We start from the raw sequence: 9,267 nt of genomic DNA, 5'->3' as shown, positions 1-9,267 counted from the left end.
TCCAGCCAAAGGTGATACCTGTAAGTTCTTGAAGTCCCAGGTACTGTGCAGTTGATTAAACTGACTCTGAAACAGCATCTTCAAACCCTTTTTTCCCCCAAAGGCTCAAAGCATGTAGAGAAAAGGGTGAAAATGATAAAACACCTTACTTACTTCCACTGAAATTTTTCCTTGGAGCTTAGAGATCTTTTCATTCCAACTGACCCTCATTTCTGATGGTGAGAAACAGACTGTGATGTGCACAGCATGTTTTCTCTCTCCTCTTGTAATACCTTGCCAGCCTGACAAGTTTTAATGACTCCTTGGAAATTTTTTTAACAACAAAACAGAAAAGGATGGGAGAAAGATTTCTTGCCTGCAATATCAAAAGTTAGAATCTGCTCATTTGTACAATAGCACTAGGTGGTTGCTCTTCTACCAGAGATTTAAGTCTCATAGAAGTTGTGGATAAACACAGAAATACTGGGAAAATACCTCAAAGCATTTGCAGTCTATTCTCTTTTACTCAGCTTCTCTTTATAATATAGCTCAGAATGGAAGCTTTAGCAGGAGAATTAGAGAATAGTACAATGAAACGATAGAATGCTTATAAAATTAACAAATTCTCTACATTTTAGATCTAGGAATACTAGCTTTAATTTCTGTTAGCTGTGAACTTGCAGGGTTTAGATTATAGTCTGGCAGAAGTATGTTTAAAATGGATGTTTATGACTTAAAACTTTACAAAAATAGTGCATTAGGATCCTTTAGCCCTTTTCTCTGCACAAGTATTAGTCAAAATTAATGCAAATGTTTGCTCTTTGTATGAGCAATAAGGACTTGTAAAAATTGCTACAAGTGTAGTGAAGTGTATGATTGGATGAGTGGGAACTGATTTTGGGGAAAAGAATGGATTTCTGTGGATATCCCATTCTTCTTACAGCATGATAGAAGCTGAATAAAGATCTCAGATCTACCCCTTACTAGAGCTTCTTCTTTGAGGACCCTCTCTCTTTTGGATTCTTTAATCATTTTTCTTAAAGATCACTGCACCAGTGTTCTACTCCTGTTCTAAAGGCCCCTGAAGTTAATGAGAAAGTCTTCCCTGGCTGGGTTTGATTTTCCCCCCTTACATTAAGCCATTTCTGAAAGCATTCTCAGTGGTGCTGGTGGTAATCTGAGAGCAGTGGTATACAGGAACACAGTCAGTTCAGTTTGGAAATACCTGAGAAGCTCTTATATTCGAGCGCTGCCATTCCTATAACTTTCATTCTGAATAAGAAAACACGGCAATGTCACGTTTTTGGGATCCAACTGCTTTTTTACCATTAGCAATACCAACTTCTTCTACTTTATGTCATTTTCTAAAGCTCCAAGAAATCGACCTTTCCTTTAGAGATGTTTTACCTCAATTTAGAACTTGCCAAGTACTTTATAGCTGCTGAAACAGAGCTCTGTGATTAAATAAGGGCCTCTAAATAAATGTTTGTGATCTTTAAACAAATTACCTTAATTCAAGGTTTCTGTCTTACGACACCTGATGTATCTGTGTTGTCTAAAACTGCACTACCTGAAAGGAGAGATGGTATTGACAAGCTTTAAATTGGGCTGTTTGGTTTTACTAAAGTTTAATTAAAAAAGAATTGGAGTTCTCCAAAGCACTCAGGGGGAAGGAAGATTGTATTGGTGAAAAATCATGTGGTTAATTTACAAATGTGCCTACAAATACCAGCCAGACATTTTAAATGCAAATAGACTTATCAGGCTACATTCGTCATATTTAATTAATTTGCCTTCACGTATCTTTTGGCATAAAGTTAATCTTCTTCTTAGGTTTAAACAGACCTTAACAGCCAGCCCAGAAACAGGTATATGAACAGGTGCTATGGGCTTGCTACAGCTTTGAACAACAGGTGTGTGAAGACAGGAAATTATAATGGCTCAAATTACTTTTCTGAGCTTTCCTGCTCGGCAAACATTGTTAAAAAAAACACCCCCCTTCCTCCCCAGTGCCTGAAAGGGAAAGGAGCAGAAAGGGGTTTTACTCGTTGTCACCCGCTTTCTGCTCCTCGTAACTCAGTCGGCTCATTGACATAACTACATGCATTAGTCTTGTGCTTTTGCCCCAAAAATATGGCAGCAGAACATGGTATCCCCTAGAGCTGTTATTTAAAAAATTGCATCAGATTCAAGAGATGAAGAGCAGCAATGTAAACAGTGAGGTAAAAGAGAAAAATCAGTTCTCCATTTCTCTCTGAAAGTTTACTTAGCTTCTTTTGTCTGGACAAATCTATCTTTTGATAGATTGTAAACATAGAACTGTAAAAATAAAACTTACAGACAGACAAAATGCTATTAGCAATGCGATGGTAAAACGTTGCTTGTCCCCCCTTACCTACCATATCACCACACTCAATTATTATACACACATAGCAGACTAGATCTTCCTAGTGAATATCAAGCTTGTGCAGCCGTGCCAGTTTATGCAAACTCTTAAAAAATAATTTCAAAATGAAGTACATGCCTCATCAGTCTGATCTGCAGGAAATGGAGAATTATCAATTATGAATAGAATGCTGTAAATAAAGCTTAATTCTATGTCTGAATGCATTACCTAAATATGGTTCTGCTATTATAAAAATAGTGCTTCAGATAAGCTAGATGTTTCAGCTTCCCTTTCAAATTGGCATCTTTATACGTCATCTCTGATACCTTTGAAGCTGGACTTTGCTCAGTAACTTCATTCCCTTGCTACTGAGTGCAAGGTAATCTTTTTAAAACTGAACTCCTGACTTTTAGTTGCACACATGAGGGCACATTTTCTCAGTTTGGCTAAATCTGGTGTCTTTGAGACACCTTCATCTCATACAGCTTATTAATGTTTCAAAAGATCTGCCTTGGGGTCACAGGTACCATCATGTGTGGGAGAAAAATCCGGACTTTGTAGGAAGTTTGTTGTTTTCTCTGCTCCGAAGCTGTAACATGTTTCCTCTGAACCAGCAGCTTGGTTTCCAAATTTCAAGTTCAATGATTAATTCTGAAGATGAAAAACAAACCCCATGAATTATAACAGAATTTACACCCTTGTGCAAATGTTTGGACAAACTGAGTACAGGTGCAGTTGGTATGAAATGGGAAGATTGAGCCTAATGAGACACCTTAGTGAAAGCTGGAGGGGCAATAAGACAGGTTCTGCAAAGGGAGAGTTAAGAGAACAGTCAGGCCATGGACAGAATAACAAGCAAAAGGTGGGGTGAGAGAAGTCAGGCTGGTGAAAGAATGAAAAGAAGTATAAATAAGGTAGAAAAACGTTAAGGGTGACTGACGGGTTGGAGGGTACGAAAATGCAGCAATGGATCAGAGAGCGCAAAGGAGAAGGTCACTGCAGACTGTCAAGAGGAGTTTCTATTAACAGCTGGATTTTGGCTGGTGCTGACGGAAAGGGACCTCAGGCAGCTTCTGTAAACAATGAGCTTAGAGGTGAGAGGGAGAAGAGTGATATTTAGTCCATGAAGTGGGGTTGAAGGCCAGCAAAATGGTACTGGGTCAGAGAGGAGGTGCAGATTTGAGGGGAAAAGCTGGTTCTGGTGTACTAGTTCATCTTCATTGCATTTTAAGCCAAAGCAAATAGGAATTTGCCAGGAAGTTTACAAAATATGGCTGGAGGAGTACAGGGGTGGGGTGCATTTACCAACTTGTTTAGTGTCCACGAGACACCAGCACATTATCAGCTTCAGTTCCACACTAAAGGGAAAATGAGGCATAGATTCTGGCCATTTTGAAGAAAGAGTTTGAGGCTTAAAATTGTTGGATCCTGTAGTCCATGGACATACGTTTTATGTAAGTGTTAAGTGTATATTAATTACATTTAAAGACTAAACTGCTTTGACTCTGAGGGAATGGCTAGGATAACGTGCCAATGTTTCTGTATGAAACAGGCTTTTATCTTTCAAATTCACACCTCAGCTACTACGAAAATAATGTTTTTTCTTGTTTCTTCTTAGGGATAGATGCTTTTTTATTGTTTTTTCTTGCGAAGTTCTCAGATATTGAATTAGACTTACAGAGAGCTGTCATTATTGTCCTTCATTATCTGGACTTTTCAATGAAGGTACTAGGCAGTAAGGACAATCATATCTATGCCGTGTTCTCTTTTAACCAGATCACATTAATCTCTAGAGTTTTCTTTATATAATTTAGTAATGTGATTAGAGAAGTAAAATGCCAGAGCCTTATTCGTCCTTTTAGAAGACACTAGATACTAAAAGAAAGCCCTCTTGTTAAATGAATTTTTATAATGTAAGCTGGGCATGAATTCAAAACACTATTACACTTGGACCATAAATGTGTTAAACTGAAATAACAAAATTAGAGGGGACAATAAATAAAACTTTGGGGGCGTGCTTTTACTGCCTTAACAAAATGAATTCCTTATAATCACAGAAATTATCACATCACTAATGGAAGAATTTTTCCGGGAAACAGCCCAGACTATCTGTCTCATTCCAGCATGTTCAGACATTATCCATAGGGTTCAGTCAGTGCCGTTCCTTTATCTGTTGCCAATTGCCATATACAGTTGTGCTGAAAGCATTAGGTAATAGTAGCAAACCCCAAAAAGACGCCTCCAGAGCAAATCCTTCTCAGTTTATTGATGCCACTGAAGACTGGCACGCTCTTCTGAACAGATGGAGAGGATTTAATGTTATAGCACAATAAAAAAAATCCTTAATCAAAGAACAGTACATTAAAAGAATTAAAAGGGGGTTAATATTGGTTGCTTAATGCACGGGAACAGCTTTTTTATTGAATTACACTGGAACAAATTTTGCCTTTCTGCACACTTCAGCACGCAGCATTTAGCAGAAGAAAATGGTGTTGAGTACAGGACAAGGACAAGAGAAGCAGAAGGTAAAGAAAGAACTGATGTGAATAGAAATCCAAGCTTAATTTCCTAAGTCTCAGACTTGGATGTGTTGTTTGATACTTAATTTTAGAGCTCTTAATTAAGAGGATTCTCCCATATCTTTAAATACTTCTGTTTGCAAAGGAGGATGTTTAAACTCATGTGATTCTAGTTGAAACCATAGAGGCCTCCTGATGCCAGAAGGGTCATTTGCTACATTTGCTGTTGTGTGTTGTTGCAAAATCAGAGTATATATGGATACGAATTCTTAGCAACTCTATTTAGAAGTGACCAGGAAATTGGAATATGTATCTAAGTCTCTTAAATCTGAAAAATTAATTCAATTCTCACATTTTAATTTTGCTTATGACTTTCATTCTGCATTAGTGCTAAGTTTCCTTAGATACTGTCCCCACTCAGAACTGATTGGTCAGAACTGAGCCCAGAACCTCACATATACCTCTTGAATGGTCTCATTTGAAACATTTGCAGCAATCGCAGGGGCAAGACATTATTAAGTCTCATAGCCCTACAGCCTCCCTTTGGAACCCAGTCTTCTTAATTACTGACCACAGTGTTTAGAAATTAGGAACTTAAATCCAGGAGTTTGGGTTGGACAATTTTATGTTTGGTTTTTAATGTGAGAGAAAAGTTCATCTTAAGCTTTCCTTAATTGGCTTTATCTGAGTTAACTGTGGCCAGACATTTTCTTGAAATTTCCCCAGAGAGCACACATACAAAGCTTTGTGTAAAATGTATTTTTAATAGCTGTATAATCCTAATAATACTGGTCAGGAGAAATGTCGTGTAATGTCCCACAGAGAACCTTTCCATAAATTGTTTAAGAGTGATTGCAGACATATACAACTAATTACCTGTGCCTATTTGAACTGCAGGGATTAGATCAGGATGTATGTATCTCTTTCCCATCCCTTCCCCTGATTTTCAGAAATAAGAGGCAAAATACTCTCAGTGGTGTCCACTGATACTAAATTGCCGTATTTTGCAGCTCAAAATTGAAATTCAGGGAGCTAATTTTAATATTATTCGCTCTGTAGGACTCTTTGCATCTGATATTGAGGACTGAGTTTGTACCGAGTCCCACTGATAAAGGTTCTGTAGCAGGGTTTCCATAGTGCTCGTTTGCTCCATGTTGGCACCTGGGAGCTCTCGGATACATTGAAAAAAACAACCAGAAAACCAAAAAGGCCAAACAACAACCCCCCAACACCAGCCACCAAGAAAATAAACGATGTTTACAATCTGTACTTCTATCCATTCCTCTCTGATGATCATTAATTTCATGATCTAGTCTATGTAAAATCTCTGGACTGTAATCGAGATCTGAAGTCCTATCTAGGTGCCTACTTTGCAGAATCTAACTTTTGGCTCAGTCTTCTCTGCTGAGACACAGTTTGTACCAGAATCATGTCTAGTTTCTTGCATTGCCTGTATGTTTTTTTTCAATCACCTGCTTTATCCAGGACTGGGATGGTCAGGAGTTGATTAATACCATCACACTATATCATCTGCGAGTCTGGGGGAAGTAACTTGAAATTAAGACCTACTAACTAATCTGCAATCCTACCCATAATAGATGCCAACTCCATTGAAATAAACTCTGTAACAGTCTGGGGGGAACTGACATACCTGTGCTACTCCAAAAATTACAAATCTTACATGCAGCTACATAAAAACCATGAAATACTCTGATTCCAACTTTAAAAGCATATGAAGTTAAGCGTATTTCCTAATAAACAAATAGAAAGAACCCTGATGAAGTGACACTAACATCTGAAGTTTTGGCTAAGGCTGAGGTTTAAGGTGCTACGTAAGATTGATGTTTCAGAGAAGTAGGAGATTCAATACATGTGCCTGACTGATGCAAGTTTGGGTCTTTTTTTTTCTCTGTGTCAGGAGAACCTGAAATCTCAGTAATCCATCTCTTGCTTAAAATAACATTCTGAAAACAAAGTCAGTACAGCACAAATTGCTTTACTTGACCTGTAGTAGAAGAGGCCTTTCTAACAATGTGCTCTGGCACCTCTGCAGCCTTAGGAGCTGAACTTGCAGCCTACATCTGAACTTCCAAAAAAAAAAAAAAACCAACAAAAAAATGAATTCAGGCTGTTTGGCACCCAGAAGCCAAAAGGCAGGATATCACACAAGTTTATGGAGCTGAACTCTCTTAACCTCGTGAACAGGAGGCTGCATCCAGGCTGCCTGAGGGGAGCAGTCCCTGGGCTCTGCTAATGCCTAACATGCATCAGGAGCACCAAAATCTGGCTGTGGGCATTGCCTGGTGTAAGAATAGAGGTGAGGGTGTGCCAGGGGCTCTGCACATGCCCCTGACCTGGCAGTGCTTGGATTCCAGCACAATCGTTAAGGGGAAGGGAAAATGTTCCTCCTTGCATTGCAACTCTAAAGCTTTATTTCCCCTTTATCACAGTGATGTCTCTCACCATTAAATGAACTCCTTTTCATGCGTTTTCTCACTCTGGAGTTGCTGGTGGGGAGAAAAAAAAGTGCTTGTGATGTTTATTCTTTCTTGTGTGAAACAGAAAATAACACTACCCAGCTGCCTCCCAGCAGTTCATTAAGCTGTACAGCTACACCCTTCTCACAGGGGAAGGATAAGTCTTGATTTTTATGTTTTGAGAGGCTTTTTAGCGTGGTTTCTTAGGGAAACTAGGCTTGTGCAATCACATGGGAAGCGGCAGAGGAGACAGAGGAAAGGAAGGAGTGAGTCTGTCTGTGTGTGTCACCCCACTGTTGAGCTACTGGCTGTTCTTCCCCTCTTGGTTGAGAGAGATCCCTTTTGACACTTTAATAGACAGCAAGATGATAGCTAGACCTTCTCTGGCACTGACAAAAGCAACCAGCAGACTAAACTCATAAGCAAGTAGAATTCATTAATTCACATGATAGCAGAACTGCTTCTTTCACTCTTTCATATTTTTTTCTGTGGGAATGTCAAGAAAATCATATGAAAGTGAAAAAAGCCAGTTTTGCTAAAATAATTTTCTCAAATGGAAAACCTTCAACTGTTGTACTACACACAGACATACACATGTGAACACAGACGTGCCATTTTTTTCTGTGAAACATATGCACACACATATAGACACAACAGATGTTTTTATCTATGGAGAAACTTCCATAGCTGAAAGTTACATAATAGTCCCATTATTTTGTAGCTAGGGTTTTCTTTCTCCATCTAGTAGATTGGTATTTTGCAAAGCAGTTAAAATAGCCCAGCTCTTAAAAATGTTTTAAATTGTCTGGTCTGATAGACTTCAGCTGAAGGTAGAATTATTTTTGTGATAATAATTGTTGTGCTGAGACACGACTGAAATTCAATCCAAACATCTGAAAGTCCAAATCTCTGTAGATCATCTTGTTGATTATAAACAAATCAAAATCAGAACAACTTTTTCTTCTCATAAATCTACATTATTTTTATGAACAAAAGAAGAGAAAAATAGCCAAGTTTAAAACTGTTAGTGTTGGAAATATTCTGCCTTTCCCCCAAACTAGATTCAAATTCAGTCATGTAGATGGCACTAGAACATGTAGAGAGTCCAGATGCAATACCATGTGCCACAGCTACTGTGCTGTGCTTTTGAAACACTGCACTCTTGTTAAAACTGCAAAGATAATATATAGAAATGGAAAAAGAAAAGCAAATGTCTCAACCTCTGTTATATTCTTGCCAAGAAGAAAACTAGCATAACATGAATCTCAAATATCAGTAAACCAATTTTTTTAGAAGCTGTAGTCCAACACTCTATGTTATTTCTGTTAGAAAAAAAAAAGTTAAACTCATATTGTTTACCTTCTGCAGTTATCAGTCTAGAGGAAGTAAAAGTAGAAAATATTTTTGTAAAATAGCTTTGAGTAAGTCTTGAATGTCTGATAGAATGAAAAATTACATGCATTAGTTACATCAGGTTTGTAGGTGACTGGATGGATGGACCTGCAAACATATAAAAGTTCATAATACAGCAGAGATACTGCAAATGCTTCTCTGACTCATTGGTAGCACTGAAGCAACATCTCATATTGGACATAAACCCAAGAGCATTTTAAGTAGAAAAATAAAAATGTTGAAACATTTGCAAACATCTAGTAAATCCAGTTTGTGATACAAATTGAACCTCTTTGTTTGGTTGAATTTTTACATGCTTTGTGCTTTGCACCTCTGTAAAGAAGGATGGTGTGAAAGCACTAAAATGAGTCCCTGAAGTTTTGGAATAGCAGAATTTTGTGGGGTTTAGGACCCACATGCACGTTGGCAAATATTATGGTATTGCATAGGTCCCCTGTACTAGAGTTCCCAATGAAACAAAAAATAAACGCTGTTAAAAACGTCCCTCTTGCAC

The sequence above is a fragment of the Pseudopipra pipra genome, chromosome 4 (genome assembly GCF_036250125.1).
Source record: "Pseudopipra pipra isolate bDixPip1 chromosome 4, bDixPip1.hap1, whole genome shotgun sequence".
Taxonomy (NCBI): domain Eukaryota; kingdom Metazoa; phylum Chordata; class Aves; order Passeriformes; family Pipridae; genus Pseudopipra; species Pseudopipra pipra.
This window is presented reverse-complemented; position numbering follows the sequence as displayed.